This window comes from Loxodonta africana (genome assembly GCF_030014295.1).
Source record: "Loxodonta africana isolate mLoxAfr1 chromosome 14 unlocalized genomic scaffold, mLoxAfr1.hap2 SUPER_14_unloc_2, whole genome shotgun sequence".
In the NCBI taxonomy this organism is placed as follows: Eukaryota; Metazoa; Chordata; class Mammalia; order Proboscidea; family Elephantidae; genus Loxodonta; species Loxodonta africana.
In genome coordinates, this window is record NW_026974833.1 from 176,102 (window position 1) to 202,650 (window position 26,549).

The 26,549-nt window shown below is 42.5% G+C and overlaps 1 long non-coding RNA gene across 1 annotated transcript in view; it reads right to left on the reverse strand.

Moving 5' to 3' along the window:
* Window positions 1-3,142: 3,142 nt before the first annotated feature.
* Window positions 3,143-26,549, reverse strand: part of LOC135229110 (uncharacterized) — a 57,366-nt gene continuing 33,959 nt past the window's right edge. The window contains exons 2-3 of the long non-coding RNA XR_010319897.1: window positions 8,724-8,805; window positions 3,143-3,339 (exon numbers count right to left, since the gene is read on the reverse strand). This is a non-coding gene — a long non-coding RNA (uncharacterized LOC135229110). The remainder of the gene's footprint in view (window positions 3,340-8,723; window positions 8,806-26,549) is intronic.

The window sequence follows — 26,549 nt, forward strand, 5'->3', positions numbered from 1 at the left end:
ACATTTTGAGGGACAGAGTAGCCGGGCGGAGGTCTGGGGACCATGGTTTCAGTGAACATCTAGGTCAATTGGCATAACAAAGCATATTAAGAAAACGTTGTGCATCTCACTTTGTTGAGTGGCATCTGGGGTCTTAAAAGCTAGCAAATTGCCATATGAGATGCATCAATTGCTCTCAAGCCATCTGGAGCAAAGGAGAATGGAAAACACCAAAGACACAAGGAAAATATTAGCCCAAGAGAAAGAAAGGGCTACATAAAGCAGAGACTCCATCAGCCTGAGACCAGAAGAACCAGATGGTGCCTGGCTACCACCAATAACTGCACTGAAAGGGAACATGGCAGAGAATCCCTGATGAAGCAGGAGAAAAGTGGGATGCAGACCTCAAATTCCAGTAAAAAGACCAGACATAATGGTCTGAGATGGAGGTACCCCAGAGGTCATGACCCCCAGACTGTCTGTCAGCCAAAACTAAAACCCATTCTTGAAACCAACTCTTCAAAGATTAGACTATAGGACCTAAAATGATACTGGTGAGGAGTGTGATTCTTAGCTTAAGTAGACACATGAGACTATATGGGCAGCTCCTATCTGGAGTAAAGATGAGAAGGCAGAGGGGAACAGAAGCTGGTTGAATGGACACAGGGAACACAGGTGGAGAGAAGGAGTGTGCTGTCACATTGTAGTGAGAGAAACTAGGGTCATATAACAATGTACATAAGTTTTTGTATGAGAAACTGACTTGGATTGTAACTTTTCACTTAAAGCACAATAAAAAAAAATAAAAGAAAATCTAGTATAGACTCATAAACAACTTTTATGACCTTCAGGAGATGATGCTTTTCTTCTAACTTTATATCCTAAGATTTGCTGAAGCAGTGCATCAGCTCCCATTGAGGAGCTGTATTTCTTCCTTGGGTGTTCTGTGCACAATAATGCCAAAGCAAACTTTCTTGAAGTCAGGTATCATTACCTGGATCTTCTGCTCAGAAATCCACGATGAATTATCATTCGCAATTACTAGCTACACAAAGTTATTTTAATTAACATATATATACATATATACATATATCTTCAGTTTCTCTGCTATGCATTCCTTTCTACCCTCTCACCCAATTTCCAAAGTTCTAGTTAACCAGACCTTTTACCGGAGTGTCTATATGACATGGTGATTGTAGCTGCCATGACTCTGCTCAAGCTTTGCGCAAAGAAGAAGTGCATTCTGTCACTCTGGTTCCCTGATGCCCAGCTGACACAAAGTATTGCACAGTGGCGCCTTCTCTTACTCATTTCCCTTTTTTTGAATTTTTTTTTTGTATTTAAAACTCAAGTTATATGATAATTAAGTAATAGAAATGTTATAAATTTAAAAAGAAAAAGTATAGAGAGTATAAAGAGATTAAGAATGAGAGCATGAGATGAGACAGTGAAAGATTTCAGGCCCTTCCCGCCTCCCTGTCACAGCTGGCAACCCCCAATAATCTTCGGTTTGTATAAATTTGCTTATTTCATATAAGTAAGATCATACAGTAGTTGTCTTTTTGTGACTAACTTTCTTCAATCAGCATCATGTTTTCAAGCCTAGCAAGAAAGAATTTTCAAATTCCAACTATAGCTAACCTCAGTTTCTGCTATCATTCCCAGTTCTCCATCCTTTCTCCAACTAGTGTACCCCCTTCGTCTCTTCTGTTGCTGCCCCATTCTGCCTTTCAGTGGGTGAGCCCTGCTTTCTGCTCTCTCCTTGGTCTCTGTATCCCTCTTACACACTGCTGGCAGGTTCCGTCTCTGGATCTTGTCTCTGGAGCTTTCCCTCCATCCAACACACACGACCTAGCTCTATCTCTTTCTGGATCCTGAAGTCTACAGTCCTTCCCACATATTCACAAACATACACAGACCTTTAGGTTGACATAGGCAACCCACCTAGACACAACCAGTCAAGGTGGTTGTGTGCTGTCTATCTGAGGTTTCTGGCATCAGGTTCTCAGATACGGACATCTCTTTCTGCCTCACGCTGAAGGAGTTTCTCTAATAAGGACAAGGGCTTCTATTCTGAGAAAAGCAATTTTAATCCCGTACTGTAGCTTGGTTAAGAAGGGTACAAGAAAGAGGTATACATGTAAGAGTCTTAACTAAATATACGCATTCTTCTCTTAAGTATAACTTCTCCGTAAAACAGCCTTTCAGTAAAAGAGGTTGAAAGAGGTGAGCATTGCTCTCGTTTGAGTGCTTATACCCCAAATTTACTAAGAAAATCACCCTTATAGAAAACTTCTTTCAATGACGTCACACATTTATAATGAAGTTATAAGGGAATGAGGTCATTTCTAAGTTCCAAAGGAACAAATTCATTGGAATTCAATAAATGTGGAATTAAAGAAAAATAACTTCTTAAAAAATGAACTACCATAAACAGTGCCACTTTACAATGGAGATTTTGTCTTCCACAGCAGTGCCCCCAAAAGGTGGTGGGTCTCTGGGGAAGAAGAAAGAAACCATGGGGTCTGCAGAGGTGGAGGATGTGGTGATGGAGAGGCCTCCAGGGGTCCCTATGACCAAAGCTTTGGGCTCACAGGTGAGGATAAGGACCGTGAAAGCTCAACTAAATCTACTCTCTATTCTCAGAGGTGTCTATCCAAGAGGAAAATGCCCAAGAGTCAACAACATCCCAAACAAAAAGTCAAAGCCCCAGGCCCAGGAAGATTCCAAAACAATCCGAGAGCTCTTTTCCTTCATCTTCCACCAAGCAGACCTCTCACTCCTCTAGCTACGGGGCTACTTCAGAGAAGCAATGGGTCAGGTGAGCACATTTCACCCAGGTGCACACAGTCAAGGGGGTGGCGGTCGCCTGGCAGACCAAAATCTCCTTTGCCCCTGTGGGAAAGATGCCCCAGGTCTTTGAGGCCGAGCTCTCTGAGGAGAGCACCATCGGCTCTGCCCCCAGACTGGCCAACAGAGTCCCTGGTCAGCAACCTGGAGCCCTGGCAGGAGGGGCCCCAGACCTGTACCCAGGAGCCCACCGACCAAGAGGAGGAGCATGGGGAGAGCCCCCGCGCAGCCACCCCAGAGTGGCTGGTGACCCGTGAGCACGGCTTCCGCTGCGTGGCCTGCTGTCACGTGTTCGAGTCCCGGGAGGCCCTGGTTGCGCACGCGGCGCATGCTGTGAGCCAGGGCTTCAGCTGCCAGGTATTCTTTGAAGAGCTGCTGGAGAGGCGGCTGCCAAGCTCAGTCCAGCGCAGGCCCCAACGCTGCCACCAGCTGGCCAGGCGTTACCTGATGGCCTCCAAGAAGAGGGAGGTGAGGGAGAAGAGAGCGGTCTGCAGGCGCCTGGAGGAGCAGCTGGAGAAGCAGAGAGAAGAACTGAAGAGGCTGAGGCACCAGCTGGACAGGCTGCAGAGGCAGGCCAGGCCGCAGAAGGCACAGCACCAAGGCCAGAGGGGGAAGCGCCTAAAGACCTGCTAGCACCCTGGGACTAGGAGGAGCAGGGCCTTTGGGCTGGAAACCCGGGCCCTTCAAGAGAGACCTCCATTCAGGTTCGTTTAACCCAGCTTCCCTGGAAGATCCTACCCTCCTTCCCCTCTGATCACCAGTCTTCCACCCCAAGGGCACAAAGAGCTCCAGCCCTAAGGGGGATTTGGATGGAAGAAGCCCCAGATAGCTGACCGCAGACACCAGGTCCCCTCAGAGGCTCCCCTGGCCCAGAAGAGGACAGGACAGGCCTCATCTTGATGGTGAGATCTTGGGACCCTAAGGATGAGCACAGCATAAGTAGGGAAAGGGAAATGGGATTTCAGTGGGACTTGGGAGGCTAAGGGGGACCCTGTTGAGGTGTGATGGTGAAGGGGGTATCACTGAGTTCTTTGGAGGAGAAGGAATCAGAGAGATGGCAGGGTGTCAGGAAACCTGCCTGCAGGTGAGCAGTGGGCATAAAGCCCTAAACCAAGGACTCTGGGTCCCTTCCCAGCAGCATACAGGCAGAGAAAGAGGTAGGGCTTGGCAGGAGGAGTGGAGGGCCCGGTGAAGGAAAATGAATTCACCCCAGCCATGTCTTCTGGTCTCCTAGGGTGAATTTGGGGTTATGATTAGGAAGCATTGTTGTTGCCTCATTAGGGGAATGTAACTGGGAGGTGGTGTAGAAAAATCCCCCTGGGTGTTAACCATTTCTGGATAAGAGTTGATCCAGCGCTTGCAGGGTATTTCTTGTAGAGTATGTCCTCGGGTAAGCGGCAGAGCTTTGGAACTTTTTCATCTCCTTTAAATAAAGCTGTACATTCTGGTTCTTGACACGTCAATAAATGTTGTTAATTTTTTTTTTTTTTCCTGTGGTCAAATCTGACCTGTCCCGAGGTCAAAGAAATGGAAGAAAAAGGCCCTCTGAGGTGCAAGAAGCAAAAGAGAGGAGAGGCTTCTGAACCTGGGGAGAACAGCGAGAACACAGGTGACCAGAGGTATGGATGGAAGAGGCAAATTCAGGACCAGACTCAACAGTGGACAAAAAAGACCAAGTCTCAGTCACAACATCAAATCCCAGGTGTGGGGAAGCCCTGGACATGACAGGGATGCATCCATCTCTCTGGGCGATGAGACCGCAGAGGGCAGAGGAAAGGAGGGGGCAGGGCCTCTAGGATGGGCACCTCCATCCACAGTCTGTCCTGTGTGTATGCCTCAGAGTGACAGAGACAGCTCCTGTGAGGGAGAGGGTCACAGGCAGAGAAAAGCCAAGGTGTTCAGGCCAGGTAAATTCTGCAGTCTCCTAAGGATCCAAAACAAAAATCAGAGATTCTCAGAGGTATCAGGGTGGGAGGGGTTGGCATTCCCAGGGTGAGGAGAGGCTGGCTGGGGAGGTACTGCTTTCTGAAATCTTTTCATCAACATCTTCTTAAAAGCTACCTTCCCAGTTGATGTCCTCTTTTATGCTCTAGGCTCAGACCTCAAAGGGCCTCGAATGCACAAAGGCAGGTTATACACTGGGTCAAGGCAGGGAGGAGGTGGTACCAGCACATCCAGGAAAGAGAATTTTCTGGAGCGCCATGAGTTACCTAGTGAATCGCACATGGTGTCCAGCCTTCTACATTTAGCTGTAGACATGTGCTTGCAAACGTGTTTGGGGGTTAATTCTACTGAGTTCCCAAAATTATTTTTGGTCATTTCCAGTTATAGAGACCAGAAGAGCTCACTGGTTCCAAGAACAAGAAATCCACTGGATCTGATTATTACTGTCTGTGGTGTGCTCTCCTTCCAGTGATTAAAATCTTTTGTCTGTCATTATAGAAAATTTTCACCTATTTAAAATATCTAACGAAACACATTAAAATATACATGTATCTATAATGTTTATCAATTTCCAAAGTTCTGAAATTATTTTTTATTACATTTTCAAGATTACAGATTTGTATGACAAAAAAGTTATGTCAGGGTCCCACCCTCATATGTAATTTGCTCCCGCTCCCACAAGGTATCCAATGTTAATAGACACGTGTGTCCTTTCCTACACCTCTCTGCAGGGACACATACACACAGTCACAGGTACACAAGTACATCTGCTGGGGTGTTTGCTTTTATGGAGACTTCGTCTCACTCTACCCACATTGCTCTCGCCCCTTCTTTCACTTGACATTCTACCTTGATTCTCTGTAAGTCATTAGATATGGCACTAACACTATATTTTGGGGTCTTTAACTTACATGAATAATTTAAATAGATGGTATCAACTCAGTACACTTTATCTGGACTTATATATGTTGTTGTTAAAAGCTATCAAGTCAGTTCTGAGTCACAGTGACCCTAGGCACCACAGAACAAAACTCGGTCCGGTCATTGCAATCCTAATAATCGTTGCTATATTTGAGCACACTGTTGCAGCCACTGTATCAATCTCATTGAGGGTCTTCCTCTTTTTCCCTGGACCTCTGCTTTACTAAGCATGATGTTCTTTTCCAGGGACTGGTCCCTCTTGATAAGATCTCCAAAGCCATCCTTACTTCTAAGGAATATTCTGGCTTTCTCTGCTCAAGACAGATTTATTTGTCCATACACAACACTACTAATACGGAAGCATTATCATCCATGCTTTTTAAGTCCACTCTTCCTGCATGTTCTAATTCTTCTCCCCCTGTTCTTTCCCACAAGTGAATCCAAGGTAATTCAGGTTAACAATGTGGTAAGTCGTTTCTCCTATCCTTGCTTAAACAAGCACACACAGACATACATGTATCCTCATCTTCTCATTTATACACACACATAAACATAAACAGGTATTCAAGCATATTCAAACAATTGTTATTGTTTAACCCAGATGTGCTCATTTTATATACACTTCTCTGCACCTTGATTGTTTCAGTAATACTTCCATAATACTTCATAGAGATTTCTCCCACTCAACTACTACAACTCTTTTTCATTCTAAGGACTCCCTGTTTTATTGAGGATGTAGCTTTACCATAAGTTCTCTATCATTCCACCATCAATGGACAAAGTTTCCTCATATTAATAATAACTATCCTTTCTATACTATAGGATTTGTTTCTGTGGAATAGACTCCACAGAGTGAGATTTCCAATTCAAAGAATGTTAAAAGTACAGAGCCACGGCCATGTCTTTCCCCTAGAGGCTGCCATAATGCACCTTTCCAGCCACGTCTCAGGGTATCCTTCTCCCCACAGCCCAGCCAGCCATAGGTGGTGCTGATTTTCCAATTCTGCCAGTTTCACTGGCAGTTTGATATTTTCTTAACTTGGACTATGTTTACTGGGCACGTGGATTTGCTCTGAATGAACTGTTTGAATTCACTGCTCATTGTTCAAGTGCTTAACTTTTATCCTTCTGTGTAAAATGGAAATTGTTATTAAGCCTTGTCATCTCCATTTCACATGATTTCCAAATCTATCATTTGTGTATCACATTTTTGCAAGCTTTGTCCCCCAGAACAATCACTTGAGTCAGCACCATTTATTAAATAAATATAATTTTCTTGAAATGCTACCTTTGTAAGTTATTGTGACTTCTTAACAGATTTTCTGTTTCATTGGTCGACTTGTCAGCTTCTATGCTATATAATATCAATTTGTTCTGTTACCCGAAGAGATAGACACCTGTTACTATCCTGCTTTTTCATGTTTTACTTTGGTAAAACCACCCTGGTTTTGCAGCGATTAAGTGCTCAACTGCTAATCCAAAGAAAGTTTGGCAGGTCGGACCCACCAGGTGGCTCCAAGGGAGAAAGACCTGGTGTTCTGCTCCCGTAATGATTACGACCTAGAAAACCCTATGGGGCAGTCAGATGGGATCGCTTTGAGTCAAAAATCGTCTCCAAGTCTCATAACAACAGGAATATTCTTTGTTATCTACTGTACTATTTGTAGCATATGATTACTGTATACAGTTCAAAACAACTATCTTAATATTCCGGCTAGAAATGCATTCCACTTATATATTAGTTTTAGGGACCTCCATTTAATTGACAAGACGTTTCGTTTGAAAATATGGCATATTTTTGCATATATTCAGGTTTCATTTTATGTACTTTAATACATTGTTTTCCCTCATAGAGGTCCTTTGCTGCTCTGGTTAAAACAATGTTTTGCTAAATATTTTACACTTTTGGACACAGTGTGGTACAGTCAAGTAGTAGGGGAAAGAGAAGGGTCTGCCCTTCCCACCCTTGCCAATTTTAGACCCTTATTCTATACTGGAGAGAAACCATTGATTTTGATGCATTTGTCTTTTATGCAGGTATGTAACTATATCATCATTATTTTAAATATCTTTTAATACTTGTACTAGTTATTTAAATTTTCTAGTTCATTCCTTCACCTAAAAACTGTTGAGTGATACCAAAATTTTTGTCTAGTTCCAAATTTATCGGAATGGGTTTAATATTTTTCCATTTATCTCACACCTGATAAGTTTGGGGATTTGTTATGCACCAATAGATAACTAATACTCTGAGCTACTGACCTTTATGGTAATCTACACACAACTTGTTTCTGACAGTTAAGTACTTCCACCTGGCCTCTGTTCAGCTGGGATACCATGATTTACATTGCTACTAGGCTGCCCAGCCTCCACTAAAACCTGAGCCTATAGAGAATTGTTCTTGTTAGCTGTCATCAGGTCATTTCTGACTCATGACCACCCCATGTGGGCATAGTAGAAGTGTTCAATAGGGTTTTCAAGGCTGTGATCCTTTAAAAGCAGATCGTCAGGACTGTCTTCTGAGGTGCCTTTGAGTAGGTTCAAACCACCAAACTTTCAGCTAGTATAGAACACTTAACTGTTTGTGGCGTCCAGGGACCCCCTGCACAGGTACATATTGGTAAGCTCCATGTTGCTGGTGCTCCCCTCAGCTCTACATTCCTTATTCTTTTAATGAAATGGGTGTCCTTCAGGACCTCCAAGAAATGGTCTTATAGAAGACTAACTCAGACATGCCCACATATTGGAGGCTTTTATTCCCTCTTCCAACACCTGACACAGTAGGTCTGGTATTTCGATTTCATAGAATGTGGGCCGCTGCCTTTTCCAAACTTCCAAAAGCAATCCCACAGCATATTAAACCCATTTCCAGAACCCTTGCTATGGCAATAAATCCTTGTCAACAAACAAAGTCTACATAAGAATTAGAGTGTTTCCTTGAATGGACAACATTTTACATGCCTCCATAAAGAAAATGCCTCAAGGGCAAAGTTTAAGAGTAAACCAAGGCATTTCCCATCACTCCTTACCTGAGAGTCTCTTCGTGAGGATTTCCTGACACACATGGCAAAGGACGTAGTAGACACTGCCTTCTTTTTTACCTCTTCCCTCCTAAACAAACAGAAACCTTTGCTAAGATGTCAGGTGTCAATTCCCAACTCCTCTTCTTATCCTGTATGTAAGTTCTGTAATGAGACCAGGACCCAGGCAGTATTTCCCATCTTTCAAAGTTTCGAGGTCCAGTGAAATCCTGTTACAAGTCACTAGATCAGCCCAGGAGCTGGAAGACTGAAATTCCTGGTCCTCTGACAAGTGGGAAGGGCAGGGTGGGATTGGGCAGAGCCTCCTTGACCATCACTTGCCCCAACAGGCTCTGGAGGCTGCTTCATGTTATAAGTCAAAGGCCCTTCCAGGCCAGTCACATAAGAGCAGGGAAAGGCTTTTTCCATTGAAAGAAAAGATGGGCTCAGGAGCAGCAGGTTTGAGGCCATTCAGCTTCGGTCAGCTTTGCGGCTTCAGGACATCCTGGCCGCTGGTCACCTTCACAGCTGGGCCTTTATACCTTTTCACCTCTCTCCCATTTTTCTCCCAGTACCATGGGCTGTGGCTTCTGCTAGTTTCAAAGATTTCAGTGTTTCTGTAGCTCCTCGTCCCGCTCAGAGGAGGCAGGTTTGCAGGGTGTGAGGGACAAACCCATAGTGCTGCTTAGGTGTCCTTCAACAGAAACCCTCCTGAGGTGACAAGCTGTCCTGACTGATCCTGAGACCAAGACAGAGAGAAACTCAATGAAAGGGTCATTGGCTTCTGCAAGTGTCAGCGCTCTCAGGGTCATGTCCTGGGGTCATGCCCAATTGCAGGAAAAATGAACTGACTCTGAACCAGTACACAGGCCCCGGAAGCCTCAGGGGGATTCTTTCTTAGTCTAACCCAGCACTGGGGAAATCCTCATGGGGTGGGAGCAGTGATACTCCTGGGATCTTTATTCTAAATTTTCAGAGCAGTTGATACAGTCTTGAGGTAGGAAAAGAGAAAGCTTGGGACCACAGGAGGGTGGCAAAAGAAGGAGCCTCTTATCACTCACTCCCTCTGGGGTCTTGTTCAGGTTTTTTTTTTTAATGCAACTTGGGCTCCAGGCAGGCACTTATTGCTAAAGTTGTATTTCTCTGTTTTAATTTATGATATCTAAGTCAAATCTGGAGTCTGGAGCTCATATTGATAATTCGTCTTTAGTCTGTGCAGACAAGAGTCCGCTCACACCCATAATGAGAGCAGAGGAAATAAATTCCTCTTGCTCCTCAAACTAAGAGTACCACACTTGGGGAGCTCTCCTAGGGCAGCGCAGGCGGTGAGTCCACTCTGGGGCCCTGGGAGGGGGATGGGGTGGGTGTCAGGCAGTGTGGCTTCTGTGGCTTCACCTTCTTCTCCGGGAAGTGCATCTCGAAGGCCTCCACATTCGGATCCTGACGCTAACCACAAGTTCCCACCCTTCTGTGTCCACTGTCTGGACCCAAGTCCTCACATGCCTCCTCTGTCCTCCTATCCCATCATATGCGCTGTGATCAGGCTCAAGTGTGTACCCTGGGTCTTGCCCTCTATGGCCTTATGCTTCCCCTAGTTCTGTTGGGACCTGCCAGCCTGGTGGGTCTGAGGAACAGGTGGGGCTGGGTGGGCTGGGACTGTCACAAAAGGCTCCTGAAGCCAGCTCTTTCCTGCTCCCCGCCAGCTTGTGGCAGGGCTGCCTGGGACCTCGCGCCTCCCCCGGGTGCCCCTCTCTGAGCATCCCTGCCGCCCCCTCCCCTAGTTCTTGAGGCGCCTTCTCTTGATGCACAGGTGCAACTGGGCACCTCACCGCACTGAACCCGAAGTCAGTTCTCAGCTAGATTATAGACCTGATCCTGAAATGCACAACCTTAAAACCACTAGAACCAATAACTTGTTGTCATCTAATCCATTCCAACTCATAGGAACCATAAAGGGCAGAGTAGAACTGCCCTATAGGGTTCCCAAGGAGCGCCCGGTGGACTTGAACTGCCAACCTTTTAGTTACCAGCTGTAGCTTTTAACCACTACTCCACAAGGTTTCTTAAAACTGCTAGATAGGTGTGAAATGAAAAAAGAAAAAAAAAGGAAAATAAAAAAATTTAAGAAAAAAAAACAATTACAGAATATGTAAAAGAAAAAAATAACAAAACAAAAAAACAACTACAAAAAAATCACATAATATGAGACTGTAACCTCACATTATGGACTCAAGGAGGCTGGGTTGTATCTTTCTTTGCAAATAAGTCTTAGATAAGGGAATTGGTACCAGGAGTAGATACACACTCTCACTTCAGGAAAATGGAAAATCTGGGATTAATTGACCTGGATCAGGTGGAAAACAGTGATAACCACATAATATTTAAAGATGAAATCCTAACAGCCTAAAACATGCAGTGGAAATTTGTCTAAGTAAAGTAGCATCAGAAGAGGCCTTTAATCACTACACAAAATGGGTCAGTAGTTCGAGATCTCCCTACAAAGATGGAATCAACTCGATGGCCAACTGGTTTTGGGTTTGGTAGATCACTTTTAGGCAGGTTCCAGCAAACATGCAAAAAACAGATCATTTCAACCTTGTACACAGTCAATAAAGAAGAGAAAGCTATGAGATGCTCCCCAACTTGTTCCCTAAGGCGACTTTAATATTGATACCAAATTAGAAAAGGAAGGTATAAGAAGAGTTACAGGACAAGCACACTAAGCAACTGAGATGCAAAAATCTACATAAAATGCTGGCAAAGAAATCCAGCAAGGTATAAAGCACGTAATATGCGAGCATCAAGGGGGTTTAGTGTCAGCAAAGAAGCTTGAGTGAACTTTAAAGATTTAATAATTTAATTCACCACATGTGTAGGTTAAGGAAGAAAAGACATAGGTTCACTTCAAGAGACGGTGAAAAAGCAGTGATAAAATCCAAACACACTGAGACATAAGAACTCTGAGCAAACATGGAACAGAAAAGGAGTTCCCGAATGTGGAAAACTACAACTCGCATGATAATTCCTGGTGAAATGTGTGACATTCTCTTTAAAATTAATTAGAAATAAAATCAGGATGCTTTCTCTCATTATTTCTATTAAATATTTAACACTGGAGTACAAAAAGAAAAACATATAATTCTTATTATTCATAGATTATAGGAATGTCTCCACAGAAAAATTTAAAAACCATAGAAAATATTAGAATTAATATTAAAAAAAAAAACCAGAATTAATATTAGTTAATGATAAATTTTTTTTTTTATAAATACAAAGTAAAAAATAAAGTGAATGTCTATGCAGCAGCATCAAGGCAACTCTGTCATAGCTCTCTGAAAGCAGAGGACACTGACAGGGAAACAGCGGGATCCAGCTGGGCTAGACCACGGAGCGGAAAGCACTATTTTACACTGGGCTGGATTTATAAGGACAGGTATGTGTGTTAGTTACCTAGTGCTGCCGTAAGAAAAAAAAAAAAAAAAAACACAATTGGGTGGCTTTAAAGAACAGAAATTTATTTTCTCACAGTTCAGGAGGCTACCTGTCTGAATTCAGGGCATGGCTCACGTCTACTTCAGCTTCTAGCAGCTTCCAGCCACCCTTTGTGTTCCTGGTCTTGTAGATGCATCTGCTCCGTTGTCTGTCTTCCTCTGCCACTGAGTGTGGCTGTGTCTATTCTGCTGTTTTTATAACTCAGAAGGGACTAGGTTTAGGACCCACCCTACACTGCTATGGCCTCATTAATATAATTTTAAAATCCCCTATATCCAAATCAGGTCACATTTACGGGTACAGTGGTTAGGATTTCAACATACCTTTTGGGGTTACACAATTCAGTCCATAATAGTGCCCTCACCAGATACTCTGGACTGAGAATACTAGCGTGAGCAGTTGAGAGTGGTTCTATTTTTTTTTCTGCATTAGTTGTTTGTAACTTGTCTCAATGGTCACCCATATGAACTTTGGAGCAACTTTTATGAAGACCCTGACCAACCTTTTGTACCCATGTCCATTGTGTGGAAAAACACACAGACTCCCATCACTGAAGCCTTGGGAAATTCATTGATAAGTGTGGGGAATGGAGTTGGGACCAGAATTGTTTCGTGGCCTTGATAACATGGCATAGCTGTTAGATACCCACATGGAGATGTCAGGTAATAATACTAACAGCTAACACTTACTGAGTACATGCAGTGGTGCCAGGATTCTTGTAAGGGCTTCTCCTTTCCTAAGATATTTGTTCTGCATGATAGCCCTATGCGGAATGTATCATTATAATGCACATTTTATACATGAAGAGGCCGATACAGAGATTTAAGCTTCTATTTGAGTATAAGTCTGGACCCAGGAGGAGTTGAAATGGCTGGAGGTGTAAATCTCACATCCTCAGCTACAGACCGATGGCTGTGGACTCACTGAGGCATCTCAGAGAGAGGGTGTCAACACAGAGAGAGGACTAAACACCGAGCCCTAGGGCACCCTGACGCCTACAAGCTGGCCAGGTGAACCACAGCCAACAAAGCTCTCTGAAGGCCAGTGTGGTTCCTGGAAGGTGGTCTGTCCTTTCTCTAGGCCGAATTTCCCCACTGCCCCTCCCACCTGCACTGCCTTGTCCCCTTCCTAATGGCAGGGACAGTGTGTAACTTTCACCACTGCCCAAGATTCCAAGGTTACAATAACATTGGTATGGAAAGAAGAATGATGGAGTCAGAAAGCCTGGTGGTCACATGCAACCAGTTGGAAACAGAAAAGAGCAAATAAAGACGGGGAGAAGACCGTGAGCCAGAGGAGTAGGAGAAATGAATATTTCCTGAGTGCTAAGTAAGGCTGGGCGTCTGCTAGTGGCATGTAGTTCCTCATTTAAACTTCAGAGGGACACAATTAGTGGAATAGACATTGCTATCCACTTTCATCATGCAAACATTTTATTATCTTTAATTTTAACAGTAACTTCTTACAAAAACAAATGAGAAAATAGAAAAGAGTACAATAAAATAAAAAAAGAAAACATCTCATCAATTCAGTACTATCATTTTGCCTCAGCAGCTACACATTTTTGTTGTTGATGTAAATATAACACACAACCTTTGCCAAGTGAACGAGTTGTACAGGTGTACACATTATTGACAGGAATTACATTAATCGGCTGTGCAACCCTACCCTTAATCTGTGTGATTTTTCCATAATTGTAAACAGAAACTCAGTTTCCATATGCAATAAAAAAAAAAATACAATAACACCCCTTTATTCCCTCCCTCCTGTCCCTGGGAATCCCTATGAACTTTCATCTCTATACATTTGCCTGTTTTTGTAAAAGGCATGCTTTTTAATTTGAAAGTTCATGACAAGCTACAAGGGTGAATTCATGTGGAAGCAGAAGTTATTTGCAATACATACATCCTACTACAAACTTGGTTCTAAAATATGCAAAGGATGATTCATAAAGAAAAAAAACAATTCAATAGAAAGACAAGTAAATACTTGAACGCTCTCTAAAAGATTTCTGTATGGCCAACATCCATATGGAAAGGGACTACATCAGTTATCAGAGGAATTCTAATAAAAGCTCACAATGTGATCCTAATCCTGCACACCAGAATGGCTAAAATAAAAAAATAAAAAAAAATGGAAATACCAACTATTTGGTAGAACATGGAGCAACTGGAATTCTAATCTACTGCTAGTGAAAGTGTAATTTGGTACGACCACTTTAAAAATGCTTTGGCCATATCTACTAAAGCTGTGAACATCCATATATTCTATGACCCAGCAATTCTACTTCTAGATACATACCCAATAGAAATGGGTACATATGTTCACCAAAACACATAAGTCTAACCATCTGCTAAGGAATGAACACCCTCCTTCTGAATGCCTAACTTTTGTTTTTAATTGTTCTTTAGATGAAGGTTTACAGAGCAAAGTAGCTTCTCATTAAACAGTTAGGACATATATTGTTTTATGACATTGGTTACCAACTCTAAGACATGTCAACACTCTCTCTTCTTGACCTTGGGTCCCCTATTACCAGCTTTCCTGTCCTCTCCTGCCTTCTAGTCCTTGTTCCTGGGCTGGTATGCCCCTGGAGTCTCATTTTGTTTTATGGGACTGTCTAATCTTTGGTTAAGGGTGAACCTCAGGAGTGACTTCTTTATTGAGCTAAAAGGATGTCTGGGGGTCATATTCTCAGGGTTTCTCCAGTCTCTGTCAACCTAGAATTCTGGGGTTTTTTTTTTTTTTTTTTGAATTAGGATTTTGTTCTATATTTTTCTCCAGTTCTGTCCTGAATGCCTCACTTAAAAAGCACTATTCTCGTCTGTTCTAAGGTGATGGCCATATATCATGATAAGCTTATAAAGAAAAGTCTAGAGCTTTCTGTGAAATGCAGCAGCAAATCTCTAGAGGCTCATGTTCTTATAGCTTCTGTTCCCTCTGGAGCTACTGCTTCTGTCTGTCCTTCTGCTGGGCTGCACCACATGGAACCAGTTATAAAATTCAACCTCATCTTATAAATTCACAGGAGTCCTACTCACACAAAATTTTTATTGGCTATGAGAACAGGTGTGTAGATAAGGTATACAAGGGATTTCTATTGTAGCAAAGCAAAACCTTAAAATGAAATGGCTGGGAATGGCGGGCCTCCTTCTGTAAAAATGCTTTTCTACATGGAATATGGGAAAATGCAGTTAAGATATGGCTTATGCAGAAAGGCAAAACGGAGTGCTTGCAGCAATTTGGTAATCATTTAGATCACCTGTAAAAATATTTTCATCCTTTTTCTCATAGCTTACAGGAAATGAAATTCCAAAAGGATAGCATATTTAAAAGTAAAATACGTCACCATACAAATTTCAGAAGAAACTATGAGAGGTTTTGTTTTGCTTTTTGTTGGTAAAAGAGAAAGATTTTCTAAAAATCCCAAAGCTGTGAAGGCTCAAACTGGTAAGATACAGATATAGATGTTTGGCATATGAAAAACTATATGAAGAAAGCAAAAATACAGGCAAAAATCTGAAGAAAAATTCATAGGCTAAGGATTTGGAAGATATAGAAATGGTCAATAATCACATGATAAGAAGCTCAACCTCATTAGTCATTAGGGAAATGCGAATCAAAACCAAAACGCACTATTATTTCAAAACCACTGAGATGGCTCAAATCAATAGGATGGACAACACAAGTGGTGAGGATGTGGAGAAACTGGAACCCTCATACATTGCTGGTGGACATGTAACATGATCCAATCGCTTTGGAAAACAGTTAGGTGCTTGTTCAGAAAGTTAAACATAGAGTTAGCATGCAACATAGCAATCCCACTCCTAGGTATGCATCCAGGACAACTGAAGCATGTTCACATAATAACTTACAAAAGAATTTTCATAGTAGAATTATTTATAAATAGCGAAAATGTGGAGAGAATCCAAAAGTCATGAACTGATAAACTGTGGTATACTCGTAAAATGGAATATTACTCAGCCATTAAAAGGCATCAGGTACTAATACACGGCAGTATATGGACAAACCTTGAGAACGTTATGCTAAGTGAAAGAAGCCAAACAGAAATGACTGCATGGTACATGATTCCATTTACATGAAATATCCAGAACAGACAAACCAACACAGACAGGAAGTAGATTAGCAGTTGCTATGTCTTGGAGGAAAGGAGTAATGAGATGACTACTAATATGTAGGGCGTTTATTTACAGGGTACTGAAAATATCCTGAAGCTAGACAGTGGTGATTGTTGCACAACTCTGTCCATACACTAGCAACCACAGAATTGTGCACATTATAAAAGGCAATGTTATGGCCGGTGAATTATATCTCAATAGAAATATTTGTGACTCCCGAAAGACTAACATTTCAGTTAAATATATAGAACCCATAAATCAGTAGGCGAAAAGAACCCATTTTACCATATCTCTCTCCAGCCAAAGTGAAGGGGGTACATTCTATTAATACATCTTATTTTTTTATCTCTTCATGAACAAGTTCTGTTCTCATTATACATAACTAGTCTCCATTTCTAATCATACATAACTAGTCTCCATTTCCTTATGCCTGTTTTCACTATTGTAACTACATAAACAGAGCACTTCCATGGTTTTTATAAAAACCCACCCACTCATTCAATCAGACATATCATTTTTGGAAGCTTCTTAGGTGCCAGAAACTAGGACACTCTGACCAACACAGCAGACAAGGTCCTGCCTGCATGGGCCTTCTATTTTTGTGGAGCACTCAGATGATAAACCAGCCAAACAGTATGTAATGTTACCTAACATCAGGAGGGAGGCATATAATTTTGGAGGTGTCCCAAGCTGTGTCTCTCTCATGAAGAGTTCCCTCTTGCCTCTGAACCCAGTGGAAAGTAAACACTTTGAAGGAACTGTGAGGTCAGTAAGTGTGAAAAAAGACATTTCATTTCAGTTTCATTTGGTTGGTTTTACCTGCAATGCTGTCAACATTTTTTTAAACACTATCCTGCAGCTGACATCAACCAACCCCCCAAAAAACAAAAACAAAACCCGATGCCATGCAGTCGATTCCGACTCACAGCGACCCTGTAGGACACAGTAGGGTCTCCAAGGAGTTCCTCGTCTTAGGACACAAATAATGGACATAAATAATTCCTGCTTATGAGAATCTGAAAGTTGTTCACTGTGGATGTGTGAGGGACTCAGTAACACTTGCAGAGATTCCATGTGGGTGTGGTGCTCAAGTGTGAGCACTGGGGAAATTGGACCCCATGTGCACTTTGCATCCTTCTGGAGATTATGATACAACAAACATTCCCTCTTCATTGTCCTGCATCTTGTAAGAGAACAGAGGCAATTGTTAGGCAGAACCATTTGAAAATGCATGGCAAGAAATTTTATTGAAACATTAAATTCAAAATAAAATCTTCCTATGTTTTTCAACCTTCCCTACCTCATTTGAAGAGGTAACTGGACTCACAGAGTTAAAGCCATGAAACTTCGAGACTCTGAAGAGTCTGTTGTAAGAGTCTCAGCTCATTGCAGTAATCACATTGAGTGAACTGGAAACCAAGGGAAGAGTGGGAGTCAGACAGCAGAGACCTACACATTGGGAAGGGGTGAGGCCTGCTTCTTGATAATGCCCTGGGCTAGGTGGCAGCACCTCAAAGGGTAATGCAGGCACACAAGTAGACAAACCACGTTACGGTGTTCCCAGCCCTGCCAAGGTTCTCATGCTCCATCTGAGAATGGAAGCAGCAGAGACAATGCTTCTAGAGAGATCACCCACATAGGCTGAGGCGATGGGTGTGTTAAAGATCTCCAAACCTTGGTCCTTCTTTAGACCCCGGGGTACCTAGAAAATAAACCAACACCAAATATACCCCTGCAAAGAAGTAAGGTTAAAATTTTACCCCAATTTTGTAAGCCAAGAGCTCTGAGTTGGAATTCAGTTTATTTAAAGAAATATCAAGTTTTCTTGCACACATGAATTTGTGCTGATTCACTTACAATTCATATTATTCATTCATCCACGAAGTCAGCAAATATTTACACTATAACAGCTATACGTGAGACCCTATGGCAGTTGCTCTTGATGATGAAATGACTCAGAGAATTTCCCTCAATGCCCGGTGAGAGAAACAGCCAAGTTAAGAGTTGTATCAGTCATATATTGCTGTGTAACAAATGACCCCAAATTGTCGTGTCTTAAAAGAGCAACAATTTACCAGCTCACAATTTTTCAAGTTGTCAGTTTGGAGCTCTTCTGATCTGGGCCAGCCTCAGTGGCTCACAACACGGCTTCCTCATGTGTCTACAATTTGCTTCCAGGTAGCTGGGAGCCAGTTCATAACATCAAGTCAGTGAAACCGCTAGATCCTCCCTCCATTGGTCTTCCATCATCTAGCAGGCTGGCCTGAGTATGTTCCCATGAGTTCTTATGGTTTAAGAGCAACAAAAGGGAAGTCTCAATGTAAAGTCTTTCAACTCTCTCATTTTATCAGGTTTTCTACCATCCCAATGTCCAAAACAATAACGTCAGCCCCAACTGAGGGATGGAGAAAGACTCCTACTGCTAGTGAAAGGCGCTCCAGAGTCTCATAGAAGGCATGGGCACAGAGAGAGGATAAATGTGTAGACATTTCTTACATCAACCACAAAAAGTAAATGCAATTGTGTTTTATGCTGTGGTAAAGGGTTTTGCAGGTACAATGGAGTAGGGAACAAGAAGTGAACAAATCTACCAGGAGGATATTTAGGGAAGTGATGTCTGAACCAAGTTGAGAATATGATTGGATAGTTAAGGCGTGAAAAAAGGCCCGGGTCGAGGAAGCCCCATGTCTTCTCCAGAGAGAAGTCTGAGGAGACAGGCTGAAGCCACTGAGGCATTTGGTACATTTGTGACCAGATGCAGATCATCTTTTGTTCTACTGTTTTCCAACCACTCGTCCCTATTTATAGTTTGGAGTCATACAAGAGTAGACCCTAGCATTTCCCTGTTGAAACTTTTATTTTCCTCTGAGAAGTCATCACCACCCCAAAGCTCTTAATTGCTTCCTCAAATGCTGTCTCCATTTACCAGCTCCTTTTCTATATGGGCTCCAGAGTGAAAGCAGAGCCTGGAAGATGCAGAGGTCATGGACTTTCCCCAAGTCAACTCCTAAACCTCCCATTCTGGCTGACCACAATTCCTGAGTCTTAGCATTTTATGGTGAGCTCATAAGCCCAATCTGTTCCAATGGGGTCAGTTCTCTTAACCACCATGCTTCACCAGAGAGTAGGCCATAAGATGGGATGGGAGAGAAAATCTAGTCACGGGGAAGAGCCTGTGTGAAGCCTCAGAGGCTAAGGAGACCTGAGAGGTGTTCAGAGTGGACATTGTATGACCAGGGCTGGAGAGACATGATTCCAAGAGAGTCAAATGAGAAGTTTTGGAGAAATCAACTCCTGGTCACACTGTAACGATTCCCTGTACTCTCTCTCTCCCCACCAAGGGATAGTAACGACATGGAGTGCAGAGAAAAGTTGCAATTCCTTTTTTATATCTAAGCCCCCTTTTCCCAGTCTGGGACTGGCAGTATTCAAGCTCCTACTTGAACTGTTTCATATTTTTCTTTTTGCTGTGTTTCTATTTAAAGTGGGCCCATGGAACTGAGCAATGTCAGGAATGATGTCACACAGGGTTATGGAAGCCATGCCATTCATGCTGATCTCACCTACTCTTTTGGAGAGGGTGTCGATCTGAGATCCTGTGGGAGAGCACCTGGAACTACTCTATCACAGAAATTCTGGACTAAACTGGGGTCCCCCAGTCACCAAACGGTCATGCATCATGAAGATTGGGAAAAGGGATAAAGATCCTTCAGAACATCATTATGATTGGACATCTTCACCCAGAGAGGATGAAACAGTGATACAGAAGGAAGAGGCCTTTCTCTAAGACTCTAGATAAGGGTGAGAGGAAAAATTGTCCCAGATTGATGTGTGTTATGGAACAAAGGGTCTGGTTTCCACCAGAAAAGAGAGCCATGATAGGACAAGATGAAGGAATTGGGAATGGATAAAGTCATAAGAAGGAGCGTCCTGCGAAAGCATTTCCTGTCATTTGGTGGGCAATTAACCAAATTCTTATATCAATAAGAAATGTAGGAATAAGTGAGGGATCAAGCTACAGAATTCATTGGGAGTTCGAGAGCTTTCCAGGCACTCTGTTGTTTAGGATCTGTACCTGGTGGAAAGGCAGGAAGCCAGTGCATAACTAGGGCAGAGAGTATAGGATGGGGGAAAGGGTGGTTAGAGAGAAGCGTACTTATTATATTTTCTAATGACATGATATTAATGTACTATGTGAAGAATTAAGAAAATATCTCAGGAGGTTCTGGGAGTGAGAAGTTGAAGGAGCCCAGAGCCCACATCATTGAGGGCAGAAGATGGCTTGCAGACTCCTCCCCTAGATTCAGGAACTCCCCTTCTCCTCCTATGTCTTCTCCCCACATCTCCCGAAGGGCCTAAAAAACTCTCACAGCAAAGAGAGCTATAGGATAGAATTTTTTTACATTCCTACTTTTCTGAACCTGAATTTTGTCTAGAATCTTTAATTTGCCACTCCTTTCAGGGCAGTTTTGTTGCCCTCTCCACTACCATTATTTTTGCTACCCCCCACCACTACTGTAGTGCTGCCCTCCACTGGCCCTATTTCCTTTTGTTTCCTAGGTTTCTAACTGGCCTCTAAAACCCTCTTGAGAGATCCCCTGCTGCAACTTCTGTCACGGAGTTTGCACTCCACTCCCAAGATGCTTCCATCTCTTTCTTCCTTAACTCGCCAATCCTACCTTCATACTCAGAAAAATACAGACCCTTATGTTGACATATACAACCCACCCACACACACAGTTGATGTGGTTGTGTCTTGGCTACTGAGATTTGTACCATCGGACTCTCAAATATGGACATCTCTTTCGGCCTCACACTGAAAGAGTATTTCTCATAATGACATGGTGAGAGCTTTCTGTTCAGGGAAAGGCAATCTTAAAGGAGAAGCTTTAAGTTATACATAAATATACAAATTTTCCTCTACGTATAATTCTTTGAATAACAGGTCTTCCCTTAATGGCCACATAAACCAGAGACGCCATCAGCCTGAAACCAGAAGAACTAGGTGGCGTGCAGCTACAGTCAATAACTGCCCTGACAGAGGATACTAGCAAGTTATAAAAATGATGGTACCCTCAAATACAGCCCTTATACTGAAAGAAAAGACCAATATGAATGTCAGAGATACTCTGAAACTTGCTCTTGAACGTAAAGTAGCTAAAGGAAATGAAAGAAATGATGAAGTAGAAGAGCTGAAGAGAAGATTTACAAAGGGCGGCTTGAGAAGACAAAGTATGATAATGACATGTGCAAAGACTTGGCGTTAGAAAAACAAACGGGAAGAACATGCTTGGCATCTCTCAAGCTAAAGGAACTGAAGAAAAAAATCCAAGCCTCGAGATGCAGTAGTGAAGGATTGTATGGGCAAAATATTGAACAACACAGGAAGCATCAAAATAAGATGGAAAGAATACACAGGGTCACGGCACAGACACACACACACACACAAAAGCATGGGTCGATGTTCAACCATTTCAGGAGGTAGCATGTCATCAAGAACTGATGGTACTGAAGGAAGAACTCCGAGCTTCACTGAAGGCATTGGCAAAACAAGACTCCAAGAACTGACAGGTACCAATTGAGATGTTTCAACAAACAGATGCAGCACTGGCTGAATAATTTAGCCAACCGATTGGAAGAGATCCATGTTTGTGCACATTCCAAAGAAAGTGATTCAACAAAATTCAGAAACTATCAAACAATATCATTAATATCAAAACCCAGTAAAATTTTGCTGAAGATCATTAAAAAGAAGTTGCAACAGGAATTCAAGTCAGATTCAGAAGAGGATATGGAATGAAGAATATCATTGCTGATGTCTGATGGATCTGGGCTGAAAGCAGAGAATACCGGAATACCAGAAAGATGTTTCCATGCGTTTTATTGACTATGAAATGGCATTATACTGTGTGAATCATAACAAACTACGGGTAACACTTCAAAGAACGGAAATTCTAGAACACTTAAGTTTGCTCATGTGAAACCTGTACATAGACCACGAGGCAGTTTTTCAGAGAGAACAAGGGGCACTATGTGGTTTAAAATCAGGAATAGTTTGTGTCAGGGTTCTATCCTTTCATCACATTTATTCAATCTGTATGCTGAGCAAATAATCCAAAAAGCTGCACTCTATGAAGAAGAATGTGGCATTAGGTTTAGAGGAAGATTCATTAACAACCTACGATATGCAGATAACACAAACTTGGTGAAAGTGAAGAGGACCTGAAGCACTTAGTGGTGAATATCAAAGACTACAACCTTCAGTATGGGTTGCACCTCAACATAAAGAAAACAAAAATCTTCACAACTGGACCAATAAGCAACATCATGATAAACAGAGAAAAGATTGAAGTTATCAAGGATCTCATTTTATTCGGTTCCCCAGTCCACGCTCATGCAAGCAGCAATCAAGGAATCAAATGATGTATTGCAAATCTGCTGCAAAAGAACTCTTTAAGCTGGTGACAAGCACAGATCTCACTCGGAAGGCTAAGGTGTGCCTGACACAAGCCATGACATTTTCAAACGCCTCATACGTATGTGAAAGCTGGACAATGAATAAGGGAAACCGAAGAAGAAGTGCTGCCTTTGAATTATGGTGTTGGTGAACAATATTGAATATACCATAGACTGCCAGAAGAACAAACAAATCTGTCTTGGAAGAAGTACAGCCAGAATATTCCTTACAAGCACAGATGGTGAGTGTTTGTCTCACATACTTTGGACATGTTATCAGGGGAGACCAGGCCCTGGAGAAGGACATTATGCTTGGTAAAGTAGAAAGTGAAAAAGAGGAAGACCCTCAGTGAGATGGATTGACACAGTGGCTGCAACAATGGGTTCTAGCATAATAACAAGTGTGAGGATGGCACAAGACTGGCCAGTGTTTTGTTCTGCTGTATATAGGGTCACGATAAATTAGAACTGACCTGATGACACCTAACAACAACAATACCCTGTTCGGCTCACTGCCTGTCTCTTAGTTTGCTGTACTGTGGTGCTTTGGATGTTGCTATGATGCTGGAAGCTAGGCCACCAGTATTTTAAATACCAACAGGGTTATCCATGGTGGACAGGTTTCAGTGGAGCTTCAAGACTAAGACACACTAGGAAGAAAGACCTGGAGATTTACTTCTGAAAATTGGACAATTAAACCCTTACAGATCACAAGAGAATACTGTCCAATTCACTTGCTTTGGACATGTCATCAGGAGAGATTAATCAGTCCTAGAGGAGAATATCATGGTTGATGAAGAAGAAGGCCAACAAGGCTGTAGGAGACCCTTGGTGACATGGACTGGCACATTAGCCATAATGATGGAATCTAAATTGCTGGCACTTGTGAGGATGACACAGGACCTGGCAACCTTTAGTTCTGTGGTACCTAAGTTCACCATTAGTCGGAGTCACCTCAATGGCAGCTAGCAAAAAATCACTGTTTGAGAGGAGAACTGAGATATGAAATTGATACAATATACCAAATATTAAAATGTTCAAAGATCTCATGTTTACTATAAAAGAATAGGAATTGAAAATACAACTTTCAAATCTCTAGAAGGAAAAAGAAAGTAAGAGAAATTTCATCATTCCAATAAAAAAAGAAACAGGAAAAGCAGAATAATAATAATAAAAAAAAGAACAGTGAATATGAAGTATAATATTGGAATTATGTCTAAATGTATGAGTAATAGCAAGAAAAAGGGATTAATACCTAAGGAAAAAACATGTACACTCAGCTTAGACTTGCAAATCCACCCATATCTTATTTATAAAAGAAAGTTAAAACATAACGTTAGAAACTTTTAAATGATGTAAAAGAAGAAATTTCTACTGTCTAATGACTACATGAACAACCCTCTGCCAGATACTGTTGATACAGAAATGATTAAGAAAAGATTCCTTGCAGTCTGGTGAGAGAAACAGCCCAGTTAACAAATCAGTTATCAATTGCTGTATAAGAAATGACCCAAAAATGAAGTGCCTTAAAAGAACAAGCAGTTACTTCGCTCACAGGTTTCCGGGTTGGCAGTTTGGGGTTCTTCTGGTCTGGGGCAGACTCAGCTGCTCTCGGCTGGGCTCCCTCATGTATCGGGAATCAGTCACCATGTCAGCTGGCGGGCAGAGGGCCTGAAATCTTCTCAGCTGGATTCTCTCTCTAATGGTCTCTTGTCATTTATTAGGGTGGCCTGGGATGTTCCCATGGGTTCTCAGTGTTTGAAGAGCAGCAAGAGGGCAAGGAGGAGCCCTGGTGGTGCAGTGATTAAGGGCTCAGTTGCTAAAGGAAAGGTAATCAGTTTGTACCCACCAGCTGCTCTGCAGAAGAAAGACATGGCACTCTCCTTCTGTAAAGATTACAGCCTTGGAAACCCTATGGGGCAGTTCTACTCTGTCCTTCAGGGTCACTATGAGTTAGAATATACTTGAGAGTGATGGGTTTCGTTTTTGGTAAGAGAGCAAGTCACGATGTGTCTAATTATATTCGGTCTCTGCTTCTATTGGTCTTTGTACTGTCCCAAAGGCCAAAGCAATCATAGATCAGTCCAAATTCAAGGACTGGAGGAAGAATCTTGCTCTTGAGAAAGGGAGCTGTAGGTCATATAATATGTATGGATACATACATATTAGAACATGTGGCCATTTTTGCTATCCATCACAACATGTAAATGCAATCAAGTTTGTCCCTAGTTGTGGCAGAAGCGTTTCTTAAATACAATAGAGTGTGGAGCAGGGTGGGAAATTCTACCAGGTGTAGGGTTGGAAAGGCTTCCACCAGGAAGTGATGCTTGACCTAAATTGTGAAATACAAGTGGATGGTTAGGAGATTTTCTTTTTTTATATATTTCCAACCACTTGCCCACATTCTACCATCTGTCGTCACACAAAGCGAGCCCTCTGCTCCCATGTTGACATCTTTATTTTTCCTTCAAATCCTCAGGCTCTCCTCTACCTACCAAGCACAACTTCCCAAACCCTGCCTTAAAATGTTTCAACAATTTGCTTCTTCCTTTTCTAATTGCCCCCTGGACAAAAAAGGAGATCAAGCAGAGGACAGTGGACCTTTCCCCGAGGGCTCTCCTAAGCCTCCCAGGCAGGTTGACCATAGACGTCGTCCGGAGTCTCAGTGCTTTTCTGTGATGATGTAATCCTACCCTTTTTAGTGGCCCCAAGGGAGAAGCATGTGGACAGGCCAAGAGGCTTCACAGGGTTGAGAGTCAGGAGGTCAAGAGAGAGTGGCCTAGACACCACCACTGAGTGATGGTACCTCCAGGCAACAGACCAAAAACTCCATTCTGCATGGATGGCTACGAAGGGTGAGTCTTTAGGAAGAGTTTTCTTTTATTTAATCAATAGATATATATTGGGTATCTCCTATGGGTGGGGTTCTGTCTCACTTTCTGGGACTGCCAAATATGAGGCAGAACTCGTCTTTGTCCCCAAGTTATTTACAACACATTTGGAAGACACAAATGGGAAATTGAGCATCTCCTATGACTCAGTGCTATGATGGAGGATTACTAAAAGATTCCTAGGTCCTCTGAATACATAAACCAGAAGCACAGACTGGGTACCTTGGAGGAGGAACCAGTCAACAGGAAGGGAGAGAATGTCTACTAGTCAGAGGGAACAGCCTGTGTGAAGCCTAAGTTGCAAAGGAGGCCTGAGAGGTGTTCAGAGTGGACATTGTGTTTCTAGGGCTGGAGAGATTTGATTCAGGGCCAGAGAAGAGGTTTGGGAGAAATAGCGACTCATTATACTCTTCTATTTCCTCAACTCACAGTTTCCTTCCTCTTAGATGTTGACTTCTTTAAGTGAACATTTCAATTCATTTTTAAGATATAATTTCCCTCCTCCCAGCCTCCTAGCCTCTCCCACAACAGTTGCCATATTTTTTCCTAGTGTGCTGTTTAGATTCAAACTGGGCCCTTGGAACTGAGCGATGTCAGCGATGATGTCACACAAGAGTTACTGGAAACCTTGGTGCTCACTCAGATCCCAACTGCTCTTTGTGGGTCTGAGGTCTCCTGTGGGAGAGCGACTTTGGATACCAAATTACAAACGGTTCTGCCTAAATCAAGGTCCCCAACTTGTGAGAGTTTGGGACATCATCTCTACGTGGGAGGAGGAGAAACATCTTGCCGGTGACCATCCTTCGTGGTTTATCTTCACCCAGCCAGAATGGAGCGGCAATACATGAGGAAGAGGC